The sequence below is a fragment of the Coturnix japonica genome, chromosome 8, assembly GCF_001577835.2.
Source record: "Coturnix japonica isolate 7356 chromosome 8, Coturnix japonica 2.1, whole genome shotgun sequence".
Taxonomy (NCBI): domain Eukaryota; kingdom Metazoa; phylum Chordata; class Aves; order Galliformes; family Phasianidae; genus Coturnix; species Coturnix japonica.
This window is the reverse complement of record NC_029523.1, coordinates 24,108,336-24,131,935: the sequence shown is the minus strand read 5'-3', so window position 1 is coordinate 24,131,935 and position 23,600 is coordinate 24,108,336. Positions and strand designations below refer to the sequence as shown.

The following is a 23,600-nucleotide window of genomic DNA, read 5'->3' as shown; positions in this document are numbered from 1 at the left end:
TGGGACTTGGGGACCACTGGTGGATGAAGAAAACTTCATGGTTCATGAGCCAACCTTGGGGATTTATGTTTGTTTTAAGGCTGGGTGAGGTACAGGGACTGAGTTCCACACCCCCAAGAAAAGGAAAACCACAGAAAGAAAGGGAGATGAAAGGGAAACAAGCAAACAAATGTGGTTTTACTGAAACTGAGGAACAATTTATCCTCAGCACAGCAAAGCAAAAACTTGGGAAACATTTGGAAAAGTCAGAAAACAAGTTAAAGTTGGTTGGCAGACTCTGACAAAACTGACAGCTAAAACTACCCCTGGCATGTTGACAACAGCGTGGCACCAATCTGTGTGTAACAACCTATCCTTGAAAAACTCCATCCTTGATTTAAGCTAGCACTTCCTAACCTTTTCCCTACCCAGCCTCCAAACTGCTGTGCAAAAGTTTGTACAGGCGGCTCTTAGCTCCACTCACCATCAGAGGCAGCTCCTCACCACCAGCCAAGATGGCGGCTGCTCCCTCAGGGCGCGGCTCCTCTTTCCCGCCTTTGCGGCTGGCGGGAATCTCCCCTCACCACAACCCCCCCCAGCCGCCATCTTGGAGCTGCCCTGTGCAGGAGGGACTGATGCTTCTCAGCCGGCATAACTCAGGTAAGTGGGGCTAATATTACTGCTACAAATTAATTACAGTAGTTTTATGTATTCATCTGTAATTATATCATGGTTACAGCTGACCTGACTTGACATTAAGCAAGAATAGAGTGACATAAATGCTGATTCTCTTTGCACCACAACACTGGGGTTTACACCTGCCCTACCAGTCCCTAATTAGGAAAGCTTTATTTCATTCCAGGAGGTTGGGGAAAACTTTTGACTCACTTTCTTGAGCTTAAATATAATCTTTCTTATAATGAACCTCCTAACATGCTTTTTGGTGTTTTTTTTCCCCCGCTTTCTTGACACAGATTTAAAAAGCCCTCAGTTTTAGTTCCAAAAGGAACTGCAGTCCTGAAAATGGTTCTTGGTTTTGTTTTGTTTTTCAGGCCACATATCTAATTCTCAGGTCTGAGGTCCCCTATAGGTTTTTGTCACCACAGAGGATCTCAGGTGGGTCTGACATACAAGTGGAAGAGTTGACACACAGCACAGCTTGAACCCAGAAATGCTGGCAGCCCTTTCTGAGCTGCATGTTTGAGACGCACACCTCCTCTTGTTGCATTGCTGTATGTTCTTTTATGTGGTTAATATAAATGAAGGCCATGACATTTCTTTCTGTGAAATTTCCAGCCACATCCGTGATTCGCTGCTAATGGCCAAGACAGCCCTGTGCAACTAACTGTAAGTGCTTGCTTTCTCTTTTCCAGTAGATTGCTGACCATCAGATATCAGTGGGTCAAAATCACCTGAGATGCGATGGTAGCAATAAATACAACAAACCTGTACCATCTGCTGTTTCAGTCCAAGTAATACAGGTTTAGAAGGCTGTTATCATGCAGCAACCTCACATGCTAACATACAAGGTGCCATGAAAGTTATTTCTTCCACATTGTTACTCCACTTTAAAAATAGTCTTCTGCTTTGAGACCCTTCAGTGCTCTCAGATTATCTGTATTTATACAGTTCTTGTGGTCTTAGGATTTCTGTGCTTAGCTGGATGATACGCAGATAGCCTGAGTTGTCAGTCAGACTCTCCATCTCTCCCATCCATCGCTTGAGAGGCTCACCTCATTTCTATATATTTCCTTATATAAATCCCCAAGAGATTTAGCTCAAACACCTCAAATACATTAAAGACATCCATATGTAAAATGTCACCTTCCACAAGGACTCAGCCAAAACTTGCACTGTGCAGCTCATACGCATGCTATAATGACCACATTATTTTGATTACAAAGGAAAGCTGTGCTTTCTCAGTCTTGGCGTGCCTCGCTATCATTTGCTGCCGCATGCCACATTGAGGTTGATACTTAGCAACTGATGGGGGGAAAAATGAATTGCTAACATCTGTTTTATCATTTTTTTGATGAATGAAAAGCAAAATAGAGACCTTCTTTGTGCCTGGATCATTCAAAGCAATAAAATTTACACATACTACTGTCATCATGCATTGTGTTTCTAGCAAATCAAGCTCTCCATGCTTATCAAATGATTTTAGAGTTATTGCTAAGAGAAAGAGAAACATGATATATACTGCCATACAGACTACTCAGCAATCCAGTATAGAAGATCATGGCATTTGGATCATCTGGCTGCTTGTCACTAGTCATTGTATTACATATCTTGATGCGTTTATCAGAAAAATAAAGGCTTCTTTCTAATTTCTCATGTGGGAAAACCATATGAATAGTGGGTCTGTTTGGTTTACAAATGCAATAACAAATAAAAATTCCATCTTTAACACTTAGGAAACTGTCTATTTTTAGTTTGGTTTCCTATGGAAACAAGGCATCTGTGATCAGGCTGTCTCCGTGCATGTGTCTGTCCTTGTGTACCCCCTAATAATTTTTGAATGTAGTGGCCTTTTCCAACCAAGAATGACATAACAAACAGAAGTTCCAAGACAATGGAATTATAGCAAATTTCATGAACATAAGTGGCCAAAAGCCAATAATTCTATGTTGCCGAGCTAAAGGAAGGTTGCATCATGAACTTAAATTTTATGAGGCTCCGCATAATCCACAACACAACTATAGAGAAAAAAAAAAATCAGTCCCAAGTCACGTTTTCATATTTCACTTCAAGTTTATAAGACTCAGAATTCAGATTTAAATCCATTCCACTACTCATGCACTTATGTGTTTAATATTTGTACAGGGCTCCCTTCACTGCTCAGTCAAAGAATTAGAGTCAGTTCTCTCCCCAAAACCAGCAGAGAATCCAGTCCCAGATGTTCTTAAATTTGACCTGTCATTTGGGTCAGAGGATCAGGGTGATGTGATACTTGTCTACAAAATTAAATCTTCCCAAATGGTGCAGACTTCTGCGTCAGAAAGCTTCGGGGAATGCCTGGAAGCAAGATGTCTTTAGGAATTAACCAGTGAGCCCAGCAAGGAGAAGAAAATAGTGTTGGACTCAGTTCTTCTGGTGATTAGAATATGTCAGCACATTAAGAAGTAAATGTTAAAGATTGATTATTTTTGGTTATTGGGAGAATCAAGAGGAGAGATGGAAGCAGTATCGAGGCGTGATGCTGAATAGACCTTGATATGGAAGACTTGCCAACTTAGATCATCTTGTTTCTATTTTGCTGAACCCATTTCTTGCTGTAACTTCAGCCTTCTCAGTATTGTTCAGTGCTAGAAAACAAACACAAGAAAGAAATGTCCTTTGAGGTAAAGAACACAGAGTAGTTAGCAGCACATATGTAGTGCTTAACAAAACTGTAAACTAGAGTTCCTGTCCATTTTGTACAGGGTAATCACTGGAATCTCTGAGGCAGAAGGTAGCGACACTCTTATAGCTCTCTCTGGGCTGGATCTGAAATTAAAATATACTTCTGCAAAACTGCAAATTAATAAGCCTTATCCTGAGGCAGAGCTGCTTTTTGGATCCATTTTGTGTAGAACCATAGACTTACCAGCCCAACCTGGTGCTTGCCTGGGGCTCTTTGCACTGTGCTCTGTTGTACAACAAAGCACATACAAGATATAAGCAGAAGAGCTGTGACTGTAGATGGTGTGTTATTAGGGGAGCTAGCAAGGCTAGCAAACAGGAGAACTGCAGCTTCCACTTTCTCGAGAACAAATGTTTTTCAGACCTGCTAAGGTCTGCAGAGAAGTCTTGGCTGATTTGTAGCTATTTTCCTCTTCCTAGGCTATTAAGAACTCAATATCTTGGAGACAAATAAGCCTTTCAGTAAGGAAATGTTCTTCCTAACAAGAAAGCATCCTGACTGTATAGGTGCCTCCCTACAGTTCTGACTGCTACCATGCCTCCCTTGCTGTGTCAGTAACAAAACCTCAGGTGGATGGAAGAGATGAGGGTATTTATCTTTGTCATAGTGTGTGGAGGAGCTCCCATGAAGTAAAGAGTTTGGATTTTCCTCAGATTAATATAGCTGCCATTTCTATCCTGTAGCAGTCTGCTGTTACATCATCCTGTTCTGACTAATATGCCAGTAAAGTCAATTATACTGCATATTTGTTATGCTATAGATGTTATGTTTAGAAATCTCCTAATTTTTGATCTTCTATACAAGATAATAGTGAAAGTATTAAAAAAGAAGAGTAGGCAGATGTCATTTTGAGATCAATTGCCCAACACTGAAAGGTAATATATATTTTTTCTTTTTTTTTTTTCTTTTCAATTTCCATGCTTACCTGCATGTAAGCATGTAAGCACATGCTTACTGTAATTCACTAAAAAGAAACAAACACACACACAAAAAAACACAAAAAACTTTAGAAAGCAATGGATATAATTAATTTATTGATCTAGTTTCCCATTATGCTGTTATCACAGGTGAAAAATGTGTTGTTGATGAAATTGTTGATTAAAACTACCTGAAAATCCATTATACCTGGCTTACTTTTCCTTACCTAATGAAGCAGATGGATATAAAATTAAAGAATGCCATATTGACCTTTAGTTGAAACATATATAGCATATAAGTTGAGACCTATAAAATAATTAATATTAATCCACCATTTTTCATTTCTGAGCTAGAGCTCTGTTACTAATAGCAGCTACATAATGTGTTGGGTGCTTTAACTGGGTGGGTGTTACACTGGATAAGAGAAGGAAAATGCAGATTAGCTGAGGCTGTTCTCAGTATCTTTTCTAGATTTAGAGCAGAGAAAAGGAACGTGTCCACCTTCCTTCCCAGCTGCTCATACAGTTTGGTAGGTGAGGAACAGTGCATCTTTGTGGCAATATGTATAAAGGAGGAACATCAGCATGGGAAATTGCAGAAAAGGTTAAAACAGGACATGTGATAACTTCAGCAAGATGATAGTCTCAGTTTAATGCTATTCCAAGTAGGGACCATTAGTACATTTGGTCTGCCCAGCATCTAACATGATAATATAGCAAAGTTATTTTACATGCTGAAGTAGTGAGCGCTATGTAAGCATGTATTGCTTGCCTAGCATGGAATTTCTCAAAATCATCCTTTTCTTTTGAAATTCACATCAACACTACTTCAAAATGACTATACCTACAGTTGAGTCCAAAGACATGCAGAAAAGTCTGCAACAGGATTTTAAGAAATATTCTGATCATAAACATTTTTTCTTAACCCTTCAAAGACAGTGACAGGCCTCTTCTAAAGCTTCAGAAAGTCCTGGATATTTCTTGCATCATTTAACAGCAGCTGTCCTTCATTTTCGTATAACAGTACAACTTGAGCCTCATCTTTTTCTTGGTCACTTCTTTAATGTTAGCACTTGGATTTCAACCAGAATTTGTTTCTTTGTTTGTTTTTTTCATATGTAAATACAAGAATCTAAAGCAAAATTCCATTCTTCCATTCCCTTTTGTTTGGGTCAAATGTGGATCTTTACATTAGAGATAACCACACTCCTCCCTCTCAGATGCAGCAGATGCAGCCCATTTCTTTAAGTATCTTGAAACTGCTCTGAAAGGGAAATTTCAGTGTGGCACCACAGAAAGATGGCACCTTTAGTGCATGCCACAGGTCAGACTGCCAAGAGCCAGACTTTTAGTGCTCACACTAAAATCCTAATAAAGCACCAGAATCTACACAATTTTTATGTGACTCAGGGCAGCAGAGGGTGCTCCTTACACTCTTAAACACTTCAGACAACTGAAAGAACAAATTTTTTTAGGCCTTGAATGAAGAGGATCCATTCAAGAGTTACTATGCCTTTCTGTATGCAGAGGAGTTGTTTTCATGATGGTACAGAATGAGAGAAGTTCTAAATTATAGGGAAATTACACATAATTTCCTGTGCTTACTTTCCACGCCCAAGGAGCTGTTCCCTGTCTGCCAGTTGTTATGAAACAGAAAGCAATATCATTTTTTAATCCCATGGCTTCCTCTTCAATGCTGCTCTTGCTCACTCTTCTCAGAATGCTTTTTTTCCTCTCTTTTCTTTTAAAAGCAAAAGTCTTTCTCATGTTTCTGCAGTTTGCACTGCTGTTTGCATCTTGCTTATAAAGCAGCTGCAAACAAGTTTGTCTTTGACCCACTTGGACTTCCACAGACATATTGCGTGCTCTGAGCCATGAGGCCTCCTTCTTTCTTCTTCTGGTGCCTCACATTTTCTTCATTCACGTTTTCATAGATTCTTAGCAAATAGGTCTTGAAAAAATACACAAAGTTTGGTCATAGTAGCATCTGAATAAAGGTATTTTTAAGGAATCTATCTTTTTTGCATAGCTGAATTATTGACTTTCTGGATGCAGCCTGTGAAATGGGCATACTCAATGCTGTCTCTGTGTTCATACCTCTTAAATCTCATGAACAGCTCAGAGGGCATTTGTGTTGCTCACCTTCAATCAAAGGTGCCCTATGAGAGCAAGCTCACAAGGATTTGTGGAAAAATGTTTCCCAAGTGTTGGACATTTCTAACTATTTCCTGAAGCAGTTCATTTCCTACATATCTCTGCAGCAAACACTCCCCAGATGTGAAAGTAAAGGGGTGAAAAAGCAGACAAAAATTTACCTTTGCTTGTTCAAAGCACATCCATCTTTCTGGGTGAATCCAGCACTGCCTACTTAATCCATTTCTCCTGTGATGCTTTGTTTTCCTGTGGCATCTCCTCTCCCTGTGCTGTGAGTACCACTGGGCTGACCCTGACATGTGTGTGCATACAGTATGCTGCATAATAACACAAGAAGGCTCCGCATTTCTGAAATGTAACGTATTCTTTATTAGCACTGGTTAGCACTAAGCTGCGACCATGCTCCAGCCATTCTCATTCAGGCTGAATCCTTGAGTGCCTTTGCTCCTCCTCTGCTCTTCCTTTCAAATTCTAGACAGGCTGTTATCAGCAGTTGCCTACCTGCTACACAAACCAAATGGAAAGGCTCTCCTTTCTCAGGATCACCACCTATAACAAATTTCTCAGCTTCAGATTCCTTTCCCTGACTGAACTTCAGTGAATTACCCGAGTTCCTTCCCAAGGTCTATGACTTCTCCCTTAACATTCTTCTATGCTCTCCCTTTTTCCTCCCTCTCCCTTCACACTTGCATCATACACTCTCCCCCAGTCTCAACCTCTTGCTTATTATCACCTGTTTGTTGAACACTTTGCCTGGCTTTCATCCTACAGCAGTCTGGTCCCCTCAGGATCACATTGCTTTTCTTTATATTTCTCCAGGCCTATTCCTGTATCCATGCATCTAGCCATATAGATTCCCAAATTAGATCATTATGCAAACTGTTCATGTTCAATTCATAAATAAAATACTTGGAGAATACTATTATATTTCTATCTCTTTACAGTCAGCAGCTTAGCCATCTCTTCTTTTAAAGATGCTTGCAATTTTTTTTCTGGCTGATATAAATAATGTAAATAATTCATGTATTTAGTAACAATAAATATTCATATTTCATTGGAACCAGACAGTGGTTGTCTAGATTAAATTGAACTGCTTTGGATTCAACAGCTGGCAATCTCCCCATGCCAAATAAGGGATTTTACTCATAGTTTATTCAGAGTGCATAGCTACCAGAAATGGGAGGTGAGGAGGAAAGGAAATGGACTCTTACCCAAAAATGTAACACATCTGCCTATTGACTGCGCTTTCTTCAGACTTTGCTACAAGCAAATATACTTATTTCTGGAACAGGCTAAAAGGGGTGCTGAAAGGAAGAATAGTTTGCATGCTTTATGAGCATGGATAATTATGTCAGGGTCTCTTACTGCTTTTGGAGTTCAGTTCCTGGTGAGTTGCATTCCTCTACCCTGAGGAAGTTTGGTGATTTCAGGGGCCATTTGACTAAAAAGATACCAATCAAAACATCTAGTTAAAAAAAGAAAAAAAAAGAAAAGAATAATGAAATAGAAGAGTCCTTCCCAAATTAAAGGTATTTTCTCTTAAATCATTGAACTCCATGCCACATTTTGATTTGTCAAAAATCTTCACCATTAACGTGGAGCAAAACTTTTAAGTGTGAAGCAAAAGAGAGTTCAGACTGGGAGACATTCAGGGATTCTGTGTTGAACATATGGAAGAATAGTGGTTTCCTTCCTACCTGTTCCAATGACTTGTGCAATAAGGGGCCAGGGTGGGAAGAAAAGTGCTCAGGTTTCCTTTCTGTGCTCCCTTGGTGTTTGTTTACCTTCCTAAGTCCATAACATGAGCTACTGGTCAGGAGGGCTGGGAGCTGATGAATGTTTTCTTGGTTGGGAAATTGGAGTGGGAAATTGGGAATTGGAGTGAAATGGCTGTGCATTCCATATAAACCAGAAAAAGAATCGGATGAAATAATAGAATTACCAGCTTTTAACAAATCTCATGCCATATTTTTTTCCACAGAAGAGAGCAGAGGCATTTATTGTAGCAGCCATTCAAGCACTGCAGATATCTTCACGGAATAAAAAGTCATTCTTAGCCAGTCTGAGTTAAACCAAATTAAAACATTGCTGAAAAAAATCAGTTGTATTTTAACATGCATCATCTAGTTGAGCTTAATAATGGATTTATTCCAAGCAGTCCTTTATCTAGATGTCTACATATATGGCACCACGGTACTGGTTCTCTTGCGCAGTATACAATTACGTGTCTTTATGATCACATCAAGCTATTCTGGTCTGGCTCTGCAAAGTATGATTATAATTTCAAAGGCAGATAGTTTGGGAAGTCAAACTATTTTTTTTGTAATTATTTTTTTCCCCCAACTTCTGAAACAGCTGGAGACAAAGATAATGGGATGCTGAGGGTCAGGGTAAGGGAATATGGTGAAAATTTCAGGTCAGCATTTTCCATGAGTGACTTACCCAGTTTGCTGATAGAAGCCTCAAGTTACAGAATCATTAATAAATTCTTTGTGTCATTATTTCAGCTTGATTCTGGTGGGTTTTGTTTGTTTGTTGGTTGGTTTGTTGTTGTTTTGGTTTTTTTCCTCAGTGTTCAGCAGCATTCAGGGCAACTAGGATGTGTCAGTATTGGGAGGCAAGGACCATGATGGCCAATGGAAACGTTCTTCCTCTTATGCATGCTCACCATGCAGCATTTGCAGGTGGGCTGTCTGGAATCACAGCCATGACTCTGCCTGGTGCTATTTCCTCATTTGTTGTTTTCTCCATCTGCTCGTTTATTTTCCTGGTTATGGTCTTCTTCTCTCTGTCTCCATCTCCCCCTGCTCATTTGTGTAAGTAGAAATATCCTTCCCTCTGGCAACTGTGTAATATGCTTTCCCTTTTATGTATATATTTGGCTTGCAAATAGGTAGCTTAAAAAGCAGAGACAAGACAGAGAAACTATCATCGAATTCCAGCAGATTTTTCACGTATTTACACTATCTTCCTGCAGATTTTGCTTGTATTTTCCAGAGAAATGTTTTGGCCATGGCATATCACAATCTAAACAAACAGTAATGGAGCTTTATGCAGGACAGGTTACGTGGGAGATGAGACTGAAGCACAGAACACGATGCTTTGCAAAACATATGGCTGCTGCCTCGTTGCTGAAAAAGTGTGGTTGCATTAATTTGTGCTCAATGCCAGCTGTGGGGTGCTTCTCCTCTATGCTTTGCCAAGGAGTATTGCAAAGAAACTGAAGTCTAGCCTACCGTTCTTTCCTGGATTGTGAATATACTGGATCTGACCTCTTCAGTGGTGTAAATCTGGAGTAAATCTGTGGATTAGAAAGGAGCATGGGGAATCGAGCAGCCTGTTCTCTGTCAGATGGTGGTGAGGGCTGTTGTACTTTCAGTTCATTGCTAAATCTGCCCTTTCATGAGAGTATTTGAATGCAATATTATAATCTGTTATTGTTATTTTCAGCTCCCTATTTTGCCAGGAAGTGAATTTTGATCGGCAGCGCTGGAGGCCTGCTGGAGTCTGGTGAAGGTGCAAGCCTGGTTTGTTATGCTGTGTTCTGAACTGCTTTTTCCCCTATAATGTAGAGGTATTAACAATGATTTCAGGATTTTGCCCCAGAAAAGGATTCTCAGAATTCCCCGGATACACTGTCTGACCTCTGGCCAACTTAGTCACCTTTCTGTGCCTCTCCCATCCATCCCATCTGTTTGGATTTTAAGCTCTTCAGAGCAGCCATTGTCTCTTTAAGTGTATTTATTTTGTACAGTACCTAGCACCATGGGGCTCCTGCCTCAGTTGGAACCACTGGGTGTGACTGTAATGTAAATACTGAGTAATAATAATAGCATATGTGGGGGTGTAGAAACAGGGAGAGAGAGAAAAATATTTTCCCCATTCTTGTCTGCTTTTTGTTGTTGTTCTATTTCCTATTCACAGAAAGCATACAATACTGATTAATGAAAAATTTCTGGCTCCAGTTCAGTATCTGGCTTCAGTACATTTGCTATTTGATATCTGAGATATGTACAACATGTTCACAGTGAATTCTCCAACTGAAAACAGTAGAGTTCAAACCAAGTCAATTAATTCACAGAGTGAATGGATTCAAGCCCAGATTCTCGTGCCTTGTGGAGGCCTCTTTGAGTCTCCTGCCAAAAGATATCTGTTTATAAATGCAGTAAACGTAACTATTTGATACTTATAGCTCTTACAGCCTTATGTGATTTTTTCCTTGTTATGGCTGATCTCTGATAATTGAGTTACATTTTGCAGACATTTCAGGCATTCTCTGTCTCTCTGCACTTTCTTCCCCCCCTGGCGCTCCAGCTCAGCCAGTGCTTTGGATGGTTTCACATTTCCTTTCTCTTTGTTGCCTTGGATATTCTGCTGAAGTAAGGCATAACAAAACTGCATCCAAAATCCACACATTCCTCTAGCCAGGCTCCCTTTTGAACCTGCTTTGTGGCTCTGGCCTGTGAGAAACCGTATCGTATCTACAGAAGGAGAGGAGAGATAAAGCCTCACAATGAAAATGACTGTTGTGTTCTGCAGTGATGATCCAAGAACATTAATAATTGATCTTTGTTGAGTAGTATCTCTCATCCCTACCAATCATGCATTTAATAAACTGATGTATGTAGTACAGTACAGTAGGCAGTTTTTTATAAGCAGTCCTCACTTTTGTGGAGAATAGCAGGTAATGTTATAAAACAAACAGAAAAAAAGCAGTATGCAAGAACATCTTTATTCATGTGCAAAATTAAGTTAGAATAACATGGGGTGGAAATCCGAGCAGGATGTATGGGATAACTTTTCTGCTCTGACACTAAACATTCAGAATTTCTTTTCTATCTTTATACCTTGCTTCTTCTTGTGCCCTCTCCTGTCTTAATCCTTCCAAGTGAGAGTACCCCAGGGCTCTTTTCATTGTACACTGCTCTCATCCTTTCCTACTTTTTGCCTGTTTTTATTCCAGCCACTCAGCATATTTAGCTGTTGTCTTTACACCCACTGACCCATCATCTGAAGTGTTTCCATCCATCCATCCATCCATCCATCCATCCATCCATCCATCCATCCATCCCAGGGCATAGACATGTCTTCCCAGCTATTTTGCTACAGATGAAATACTTTCTAGTCAGCTGTTAACTTCTGACATATCCTTAATATTTCTGTCATCCCCTTCGTTCTTTAGAAACCCTGTCTGCACCACTCATGTCTGCAGCCTGGAACAATCAGGTTTGATTCATTCCAGTATTTGGCCCAGAAAATCATGGAATCATATGATGGCTTGGGTCAGAGATCATCTAGTTCCAAGCCCTCTGCCTTGAGCAGAGTTGCCAACCTCTAGCTCTGTCCAGGAACCTATCAAGCCTGGACTTCATTCTTTTCCATCTCATGGACTTCCCATCTAGCTGGTCCAAAGGAGTAACATAAGTAGAGGTTATTTTCTTTGCCCATTCATCTGACAAATTCATTCTATTTTACATCACTATGTTCAACATTTTCTATAATCATTTTGATCTTTCCTTACCTTGCCCTGTACTATATTCTTCTGCTTATATATTCTTATGTCTTCTGCTGCAGTACCCATCCACCTCTGCTCTACCATGGCAACTGGGCAAGTTGCTCACAGAACAGTATTTTGTACCAACTGCTCTCTTCTCATGTTTTTTTTTCCTCATGCATAGTGCAGTGAGTACCACCATTTCATTTTGGTTCTTTTGAGTTTCACCTCTGTGATAACTAAGTCAGTGAAACAGGAGAGGCAGGAAGGACTAATAATATTTACAGTTTAAAAGTACCTTAAAAATAAATATTCCATTATATTACTCTCTCCTCAAGTTCTGTGTACCATTTCTGTTCTGGCTGGAAACTGCAAGGCAGGAGTTCTTTCTTTCTATATATTTCTGCAGCACCAAGCATGATGGAGTCTCATTCTACTATGTTATGGTAAATACTGCTGTAAAAGGTGAGCGAGTGTTCCTTAATACAGTGCTGAAGCATTAGAATATTTTACTTGGCTCCATAAAGAGTTGCACCATGTATGGGAACATGAAGTCAGTACAATATCAAATGAATATACACTGTCCTCAATATTTTTAGATTGTAAGTTAGGAGAAATTTTGTGGCTGCCAGAGGTTGTAAAATGGCCTCACCAGAAGGATAGTATTTCAGGAACAACTTAATGAACTAATGGAAGAGATTGCAAAGCAGGATAGTGGTAATCTCAAAACCACAGTTTCTGATCATGAAGCTTTGGATATTTGATTTATTGATTCGTTATCTGCAAAAAGGGTGGTGAAAGAGGATTTGATTGGTGAACATGAGTTGTGTTGTATTACAGTGGCATTTAACTAATTCCATGCTTTAAGGCCTCTACTTTCTTTAAAGCAAGAAAACAGGCTAACTACTATATTTGGTAACCAGTAACCTAGGTGTAGTATTTAGTAGTCTAGTATCAAAAGATATCATGGAACCATAGAAATCACAGAATACCCAAATTGGAAGAGACCCATAAGAGTCATCAAGTCCAACTCTTGGCTCCACGCAGGACCACCCAAAAATCAGACCTTATGTCTGAGAGCAGCATCCAGACACTTCTTGAACTCTGTCAGGCTCAGTGTCAGAACGAATTACCTGGGGTTCCTGTTCAAGTGCCCTATTACCCATACTTTTCTGACTGCAGTGGTACTTCCTAATTGCTGAAGGTGAGAAGCAGGTTTAGCTGCATGCGCTTAGCACACAGGATCCGGAGTAAGTCCTGCTCCCTCCTGCTCCCATTTGACAGTGGATAGTTTTCCATTCTTTTGCAGCAGTGACCCAAAGGTTTGTTCACAGCTTTGTGAGGCATTTTTGGCCCCATGGAAGGGACCTACACTGACTTCAGTGTCCATGCTCCACTTCTGTGCAGCTGGAGGTGTGCAGCAGCCGCCCTGTTCCCAGCAGCTCCTGTCGCTGCTCCCCAGCACCTTCTGCCCACGCATGAAGGCAGCTGGGCTGTGCTTGGCAGATGCTGCTCATTTAATGGGATCCCTGCAAGGAGTGCTATAACCTTCGGCAGGCAGTAGCACTACTGTCAGCGCTAGCACGCTGAGCTGTTATTTGCGGTATATTTCGATAAGGAGAGATAGCTGAGGAAATAAGTGTCAGAACTTAAATCATTTCACATTGTAAACTGTTGAACTGCTGTAATCCTACAATAGTTCTGCTTCTTTCAGTTTATTTAAGTTCAGTCACAGCTAGAAAATCAGCTCCTCGGTATTTTTGCAACTGCAAGTAAACCCTGCCAGCAGTAAGAAAGAGGGGAAAAGGTGAAGGGTTGAAATAGTAAAGCCTAGAGAATAATGAAATGTCAGCAACTCTGTATTAGTAGCAGAACTCCAGCAAACCCACAAAGAACTGATCACGTTAAAATGCCAGGAATAGCAGATCAAAGCAAGCTGGACCTGGGAGAGTACTCTGTCTCAAGCAATCACATGTAGGAGGGCTTTTCTTAGTGATCTGGAGAAGCTGAAAGCAAGTTTTACTTCCATTTCTCTCCTTAGAGCATTTAGTAAGGGTGTCATTCTAAAGCTGCCTCTCGCTGTTTTGAGGAATTCTCCTGGAACAGATGAAACCTTCTGTGTACTAATTCAAAAAAGACATCCAACAGATTCTTCGCTGCACTTACCTTGTGTGTATATAGGTAGAATTTCATGCCAGCACTGTTCATGTGTAGTAGAAAGTGCTTAAATGGCAAGCTGTGATTTCCCTCCTGTTTGGAAAGTGTGAGTTTCGCATGATCAGAGCATCCCATCACATGCCACAAACACTACTTCAAAACAGGTGAAACCAAATATCTGGTCATCAGCCCTTAACTGAAATGGATCTTCAGAAAATATTGCAGCAATTTCAAATAAACAAAGCGTGTTGATAGACAAATTCTGAGCAGGAGGGAAAAAGTCTAAATCCATCTATTTTAAGCTGTGAATTAATCATAGCTTCAGAAACAGCTTCTGTCGTGACACAGCTTTGATGTGTCCCTCCCCAGTTTTACTCATTCCCTCCCTTCCTTGCATCCTGATGATGAGAGCTCTCTTTGGGATGGCTGCTCCAAACACACGCATACCCAAACAACCACATTTCTCACAGCTCCTCTCTCTCCCCTTCAGCTCCAGAGTACTATTTATTTAAACACCTCCATAAAATGTTTTTATCCAACCATTTTTTGCTCATCTCACTCTCTTCCACACCTCGCTTATCTCTTCCCATCCTTTTATTCAATATTTATTTCCTTTGTCCATATTGTTATTTTAAAGCTCCCGCTTCTCTTATCTTCGTGCTACTGTGTTCTGTCATTTTTATAACAAGTTCATTTAATTTTTTCTCATCTTTATTCTGCTCTCTTCAGTGTTTTTAGGTAGATGGCTCGTAAAAGTATGCGGTAACATAAAAAAGTGAAATGGAACCTTCAAATAAACTTAAGAGTGAGGCTGAGGACCTATTTGCAGATGTTCAATAAAGTCAAAGAGAAGTTGATTTGAGAGGATAAATTATTCATAGTTAATTATTTGCTCTTTTTTAATGATAAATATCCTCCATTTCAGCCTCCTGCAGGCAACTGGAGCAGGGCTTTTTGAGTTTTTTAACAGCAACAGCACACAGTTTTTGAAGTGTTTTTGGTCCCTCCGGGTTGACAGGTGCTACATAAAAAGAAGCCTATATTGTTATTAAGACTTTTGAGAGTTTGAAGCATAAACTCCTGTAGAGTGAGCTGAGATTGTATCTTCAAAACACACATATTACAACTCTAATACACTCATAGGCTACAGGCTGTTCTTCAGCACAGGCTTGAGCAAAGAACTGGGTGTCGGTTGCTCTGCCCCAGGGACTTAATGACTTCAGCTTGGGGCTGAATCATCTGCATCTGGGGTGCTGTGAGGAGAGAAGATGGGAATGCATCATTTGCCTGCACTGTACCATGAGTTTCCAGTTCTCCTAAGCACGTACCAACTCTGTGTTTGTCCAGATAGCTTTTACTGGACTTGAGGTTCTGCTCTTTCTCTGTGCTTTCTGTCTTCTCCAGAGTAGTGAGCAATTGTGTATGAAGCTCATTTTCCTCATATAAAGCAAGATGAGCTTGCTGAGTTGGAACAGCAAGATTTTACTCCTTCTGTATATCTCAGGTCTCACATTGACCATTCATAGTCCTTTTGGCTTTGAATACTCTGTACCCTGCTTATTTTATTCAAGGAAATTGCTACTTCCTTATTAACCTTGTTAACCTCCTTGCTCAGTTTATCCCAAGTCTGGAATATAGTTATCCATCACTGAGCTAACATGTATACATGTGTAATGTGCATTATTGATCCATTATAGCTGCAAATCCAACATAAAGATTACAGTGAAAAAAGACTTGATGCTTTTTCCATTTCCCTTTTATCTTTTCTCTTTTTCCTTTTCCCCTTTCCCCAAGCAGAGAAGCCTGTGTTATTCAAATGAACTCAGACAGCCCCAGTCAGCCCTTTGACACCCAAAGCACTTCTGTAGTCAGTTCAGACTGGCACACAGCCACTCACTTCTGCACTTGCCTATAACAAAATCCATTCAAACATACAGCCCTGAGAATGCTGTACCTCAGTCTAAGATCATCATGGAGGAATCCACAAAACAGGCAGCTATAATGCAAGGAGCATTTATATGCATCATATTATTTGCATTGTAAAAAGCTTTTCCAACACACAATGAGTCTCAAGTACTTAGAGAAAAGTTTCAGACTGATTACTGGCATGCACAATACATTTTGTGTTTATATGCAAATATATACATATATAGCATTAGAAGAATATTAGCTCAGCAACTTGAGTCATATTGGGCTGCGAGTAAAAGTAAGTGTGTTTGTACAGATATTAAGTAGTATGTTAAAGGGCCTGTTTTTTGGAAATAAAAGCTTAATTTCATTAGCATAATGATGATAACATACAGCATTGAATGGTATTAGTTCCTGTTTACATTTCTCATGGTGTTAGCCTAAGCTGCATTTGCCATCTAGACATAATTACTATTTTATTATTATTTTTTTCACAGTTAAGTGGAGCATTTTAGCACAGCTGAATTGCTGCAAGCCTTGGTGGAACAAATCTATTAGTGGTATGGCTTGAAACAATACACAAAAGAGCCCTGTGTGTGGTCTGCTCTACATGCTTTTCACTTCCTTATGTTAAACAATAAATCTCTGAGTCAGCTAGAACTCAGAGACTAACATCCAACCAGAGCCGCATTTTATCTTTTATTCATTGGCAGGAACATAGCTGTAGGAGGTATTCAAATCACACTTTTATTTAAACAAACACAGCTGGATCACAGCCTCTTAATATAGCAATTCTCTAATGAAAAATAACAACATAGTATTTATCTCTTTTCTTTTGTGCAGCTCTCAATTTGCTAAAATTAGGCAGACTTCAATCCCATACAAAATTGGCATGTTTTCATGACCAGAGCTCATAGCAACTAACTGCAAAATTATAATGGGAATGTAATTATAGTAGGGCATGTGAAATACACATCCTTTTGCTGCTGTAAGCTATATGGGGTTATACAATTATGCTGTAATAACATCATTTATCTTAAAGAAGTCAGACAGCTGATTTCATTTATTTAACTCGAGTTCTCCAGTTATGTGCTGTGTCAGATTAACATTAATGTATTGCACAAAGTAATATGGTGCTAGAAGTCAGGGCTTCCCCTAGATGCATTGTTCCCTTGTTTGCACAAGTTTATTTTCTTCTTTATCCCTGGGAGTATTTGAAGACAACAAACTTGAGGCTCTTTGGAGCCTTGTAAAACATGCTTTTCTTTCTTTGTGGCTGCACTGTTCATTTCTTCCTGTGGTTGGGATTTGTGTCCAACAACTTGTAATTAATTGCAGAAGGCTGTAGCCAAGTGAAGTAGCTGAGTCACTGAGCCACATGCTAAGCGAGAGATTGAAAATAATCACCTTGCTATTTATGTGGCTTGGTAATTAATATTGGCCAAATTCTGCATTCATCCATGGCAAAACAAATGTATTGAAATCAGCAAGACACGTATAGCTCAGTACTGTCTTTGATCTCCTCAGGATCGAGCAGAATCCTCAGCATCCTGCTTTCCTGTGAGTGATGCTGTTGATTAGAACGGACTGTTGAGACGTTTTGGGGTTGGGATGGGACAATCCTGTCCTGGGGCAGTAAAGTGCTGTGCTCCCACTCTGGGATCCTGGGAAGGTTTGTGGCTCTTAGGGATATATGGACACAAGAGCTCCATCTGAGAAAAGCCTCTTCTTTGGAAAACTTTGGTTATCATGTATCACTTTTGTCACTCATATTTTATTACAATAAATAACTCTATTAATTATTACTGCTGTTCAGTGGGGGGATGCAAGCACAAGCTCTAACAAAGTTACAGGTAAGGCCTATTAATAAAAGTAAATGCAAAGAAAAATAGCTTAGTGATGCAGTGATCTGGCATGGGAAGCTATTTGAGTCTGGATTACTTGGGAGACTGCAGCATGGTGGGGGTGGGACTTCCCAGACCAGCAAGGAGTTTGTCCTGCAGAGAGGTGCTCGTCACGAGCACTCGATCCCATGAAGCTTGCAGATGTTCTGATGCTCTTCCAAAGCTAAAAGCAGATCTGCAGTTTCTGTAACAACAGCCCAGCTGCAGCTTCTGCTCATCACCTTCCAGTCTCAGCTAATACAATTTTCAGTATCTGGTGACCACTGGCAATTTCTTTCATATCTTGAACAGCTGACACTGGGACATGTATTACTTTCCAGCCCAGTTCTTCAGCTTGGGATAATAATGTCAACCTCAAACTATGTTTCTTTCATTTGTTCCTCATCAAGCTTTCTTAATGGACAGACATACTGTGAAAATTTTTCATTTCAGTCTGAGTCCTTCATGTCTCAAGGGTGTTAAATATTGTGGCCTGACAAAATGTCCCATTATAGATGGAGGCAGCAGGTTTGGTTTTCCTCAGCAGCCACTATACACATGTAGCTGCTGATGCAGACAGGGCTAAACAAACTCTGTTCATTTCAGAAAGCTGGTGTTTAGCACACTTGTAATGGATTTTGAAAAGAGTTCAACCTATTTAAAACAACAGCCATATGGTTTTCAATACTGGAGGCCTGGCCAGAATGTAAATGGATATGACACACATTGTCAATAAAAAGTCATTTTACCGCTAAACACACATCTGTAAATTTGAGGAGAGTTCTGAGTCCAAGTCCACATCTTGACCAAAAACACAGAGCATGGAGATCTGGTGTGGGGCTGAAATTTAATAGTTTATTTTGTGTTGCAAGTGACATTTCCCACTACAAATACCAAAATCGCGTTGCAAAATGTTGTTATTTTGTTTGTGTTTACACTCAATTTGAAGTGTTCCCTATACCTATTTTTGAAGGCTTTTTCTGCCACTGTACATATATCTGTGACATAGCATCTTAATTATGCTATCATCCAGCAGTTACTGATTGTATGGGAGCTGCTGAGTCATGGACTGAAACAATCACTGAGCACCTGGGGAAAGGACCCAGTCAGCCCTGGAAGCACAGGAAAAAGCAATTCAGCTGTGGGATTGGAAGGGATGAAACCTGTCTGCACCTCTCTTAGACCTCATTTAAGGGCTGACTGCCATTGGGGAGTTATTATTATTATTATTATTATTATTATTATTATTATTATTTCCTTCTTCTGGAGATTCATACTTAGTGAACCTTTTTCCTGCAAATCTGGAATCTTCTGCTACAGGTGAGCAATCTTTTCCCCTTTCCTACTTTCCCCTTTGCTCAACCTAGCAATGTGGTTGAGGAGCAGAAGGTCAGAAAAGCCCAAACACTCATTAGTTGGTAGATACTGAACTTCAGCTCAAGAAAATAGAATTCTATTGATAGGTGCTTGTGCTTATTACTTTTTGCTATGAAATACATGGTGTGTTCAAAATGCAGTCTTTTAACGGTGTTACCTTAAGTGTGGCTTCACCATATGCATTTGTGTTTTAGAAGTAGATTCCTTGAGCTGCATCACAATGTTGATGAGAGCCAAAATTTTCAGTGTAAATGGTTATTTTAAGAAAGGTGTTTTTTCTAGAGGTGCTGTTGTAGCTGGCTATTATACACCTGCAACTGCATTTTTGAATATCAGAACTAAAGGAAAATATAGGGAAGAGTTAACCACAGTCTTGTAATCCTTTCTTAGGTAACATGGAATTTGATTGTTCAATAAATCCAATACTGGGCCTTAAGGTTACAACAAATAGAAAGTTCAGAAAGACCCTGTAAGTGGGAGGGAACCTCAGAAAACTTCACCAATACCAGTGTAGACTTCTAGTGAGCTTCCATCTCACATTACTAAAGAGGCCATGGAGAAGGACTAAGTATTTTGGCTTTACCCCAGAGAGCAGTTTTTGAAGGGAGGGAAAACTTCCCCCTTTATAAATGTGTGATCCTATGCTCCAAGTGAAACGGGGCTATATCATTTTTAGTATTCAGTTTTCTTTTTTGTTCCTTATTTCAACACTTACTTATCATGAATGTGATGTCTTCCATTTATTGGTATCTTTCTTGTGTCACAAGTCACTGATATTTAGCTATCCCAGTTGTCACTGTTACAAATCTTGGAGAATTCTACCCAGAAGAAAAAAAAAACCTGAGCTTATGAGCACAGCCTACGTTCCTGGGGATATTTGGGAAGGTGTGGATTAGTAGCAGTACTCGGTGAGCAAATACTCACAGAAATGGGTTTGACAAACAACTCTCCTCTTCCAGGGACTGTCCACCCCCAGCTCAAAGTGAAAAACAAATAAATTAACCTTGGCGTTGTCCTTGAGGAACGAAGCTCAGTCAAAATGATTTCTTTGTATGGATGCCTTTCAGATCATCGTAATGACAAGTAACTTGTCTGGGCACGGTGACAATTTGCAGATTTGGTCTATGGATGCGAAGTTTCACTGAACAGAGAACTTGTGAAAACAGAAATTCCTTTTGGATGTAATTTCACAGTGGTCCACTCCACTATTAGAGATGGGGGTCAGACGTTAAGATGGGATAAAGCTCTCAGCTGCTTCAGATGTTGATTCAAAGCTATTTGAATAAACTAAACTGAGGTGGAAGAGGTCTCAGGAGAACCAGCCCTCTCATAGGATGTTTGATACTTCCTGATTCTGATTTTACAAAAAAGTAAATAAATAAATATTTCTAAATCCTGTTCAGCTTTGGTACTGCTATTCCTAATTAGAGCCAAGATGTGTGGCATTGCACTGGAGAGGTAAGGGAAATCAAGGGAGGGAACTCAGGGCATTTTTTGATACCACATACAGCTCCTGATTCAGGTCCTTGTAAAAGGTGAGTGTTTCTCCTATTCCAAATATATGCAGCATATTAAAAAAAAAATAAAAATAAAAAATGCAGCACTGTCAATTTCCAGGTTCACAACAAAGAATGAAGTAGTGTAGCTGAAAGAATGGCCATTCCTCCAGATGAGGTGTAGTTGCAGAGTTATAAATTCAGCATGACTGTGTGTAGTGTCCCTGTGTTAGTGGCTCTTTCACTGCTCGGTGTCAGGCATCAAATCAAGAAAAGCTTTAAAGATGAATCTAAACAAAATTATCAGGAAACCGGTGTTGGTTTCTAAGCACTGATCTCCTGTGCAGATACCACGTTTTTAACAGTCATCAAGAATGCCAGCACTGGAGCCCTTCAAAGCAATTTCACCTTTAAGGTGTAAAGCTCTGCATGTCCACATGGGAGGGGGATTTTTGTATATTTAAGCGAGAAAGATGGTGTGCACAGAGTTTGCACTAAGTGCAGCCTAGAAAGAGCACCATTTGGACCAATTAGAAGCCTATCCAGATGTGCATCCTCTGCATTCTTTCTTGCAGGGACTCTATCCTGCCTATTCAGTTTTGTGGTGAAATTTGGAAAGGGTTCCTTGAGTGGTTTCACAATGGTGTTGTGCAGGAAAGCCTTTTGTTTGCTTTTACGGATGAACATAGAGTTCATCTGCCAGTATCTCATCAGCATGTGCAGCCTCTGTCTGTGTTCCAGTTTGTCCAAATTCCATGTGGCTGTGCTAACACAGCACCAAGCCCAAGTTAATATATTTAGTCACTGGCAGGGCTTTCCCATTCAGTCTTGGCATGCTGTTAACCACAAGGCTTTGGCCACATTGGGAAGTGGACAGATTGAGCTCATGTCTGTGCACAGTATGTCATGTAGACATCACTCCCTGGAACTGTTGTAGTGCTGGGGCCACTTCCACATTTAACATCCTTTTCATCCACTTACTTGCTCATTTTCTTAACTCATGGTGTTCTGCTGTCCCCCTCCTCCTTCCTTTCAGCAACATTATCACAAGGCTAATTTTGATATAATGCCTGCGGCAACTTGTCAAAAAATTTTAAATCAGATTTTTGATGTATTATATCATCATGCAGAAGACATCAAATACATTTTATTTAGATGCTTTTTGCTGAACTGATAAACTATTAGCTGTGTTTTTCCTTCAAAACTGGGTAAAACTGACTATTTGTTAAAATGACTTACATGAGTATCTATATCAGCATGGCACTTTTGTTTGTGGTTTGCACTTGTGTGGAGTAGTGGTACCTAAGACAGAATATCGTGATGGTAAGTGAAGTTTTGAATGGGAAGTGATTAGCAAGTGGCTTTAGAAATAGCCACAAAGCTGCTTGAAGGGGTGAATTAAGTGATCAGCCCTCTCACATCACTGTAGAATGCTCGATCTTGTTGTTCCTGAGAAGATGGAGGGCATTTTTCTACCTTCTGTCCATTACTTCTGCTCTTTACTTTTACTGACAAAAGAAGCAGTTAGAGCACCTTGCTGGTCCCACCCTTTTCTCACCCAAATTTGTCCTTAACCCATGTTAAACTGGGTAAATAAAGATTTAAAATTACTTTTAGATACTTATTTAAATCACCGGTATCTTATATTTCAGGCTATTGATAGCATTGTTCATCTTCTCACAAGTAGCCAAATTCCATACATCCCCATGTGGGGTGCTGTACCTTTTTATTTAGATAAACCTCCTCCAATTGATTTTTTCCTATGGGTCACTAGGCCAGGAGCTTATGTAAAACAAAAGGCAACAACAGCAAGGCATCAGTGAGCCAGAGGAGCAACACACACTGCTTGTCTCTCTCTCACAGTACCAGCACACGGGGAGCCTTCCTTGCAAATGTGTGTTGAATGCTATGTGATGGACCCAAACACGAATTGCTTTTGGGGAAAGATGTAAAGAAAAATTGGGGAAAAGAAATGCTTCTTTTCTTCCTTCTTGTTCATCTTAGACCTCATCTAGCAAAATAAGAATCAAAGAAAGAGGGCTATGGAGACTTCATAGTTGTGTTATTTTCCAAAGCCTTGAATTTTTAAAATTTACCATGGATAAAGAAATAATGCTTGTTCAGAGCCAGCCTTTGCATCCAGCCACTTCACTGCCTCGTTTACTGACAATAAATAGGATTAAGAATATATATTGTTTCTACCTTCCAGTTTGATGTGTCAGATGACACAGCTATGAAAACGAAGCACAGGGTTCAATTCCAGAAGGCAATTCATTAACAAAAATGACACATAACCCCCAACACCCACACTTGGCAGCAACCTGAAAAGGGTTAATGAAGGACCTATTTGCCTCCCCCATATGTGAATAAGTGCCAATCAAAAAACAGCTGCTATAAGAGGCTGTAGCCCAGCAGGAACAGGAGTGGTAGGTGGAGAGGTGTTGGAGAAGCAAGCTGTGGGAGGCCAGCATGCCAAGGAGGGATGGAAAGACTTGGTCCTTTACTTGTCTGATGCTGTCTTGGAAGCTGGAGAAGGTGGGTATGGGGTTGCTGGTCTATCGCATAAAGGGGAGTGGGTTCTCAGTTAACCCCAGTGCTAGATGTGTGACCTTCCAGGTTCTGGAAAGTAAATCTGATGTTCATCGTTCTCATGGAGGCTGGAGAAAATCTGGAAAGAATCTTTCTGGATCTCTACTTATCTCTTAGTGAGAAGCAAACAGAATCAAAGCTTGCTAAATGCCTTCCTGAAACCAAAGGATGTTTCCTGTTAAGAATAAAGTAAATAATCCAATATGACACTTGTATAATTCTATACTCTTACCACAAAACTCT

At 40.0% G+C, this 23,600-nt stretch overlaps 1 long non-coding RNA gene across 1 annotated transcript in view; it reads left to right on the top strand.

Annotated features, from left to right (window-relative positions):
• Window positions 1-563: 563 nt before the first annotated feature.
• Window positions 564-23,600, top strand: part of LOC116653733 — a 47,188-nt gene continuing 24,151 nt past the window's right edge. The window contains exons 1-2 of the long non-coding RNA XR_004308099.1: window positions 564-639; window positions 1,276-1,326. This is a non-coding gene — a long non-coding RNA (uncharacterized LOC116653733). The remainder of the gene's footprint in view (window positions 640-1,275; window positions 1,327-23,600) is intronic.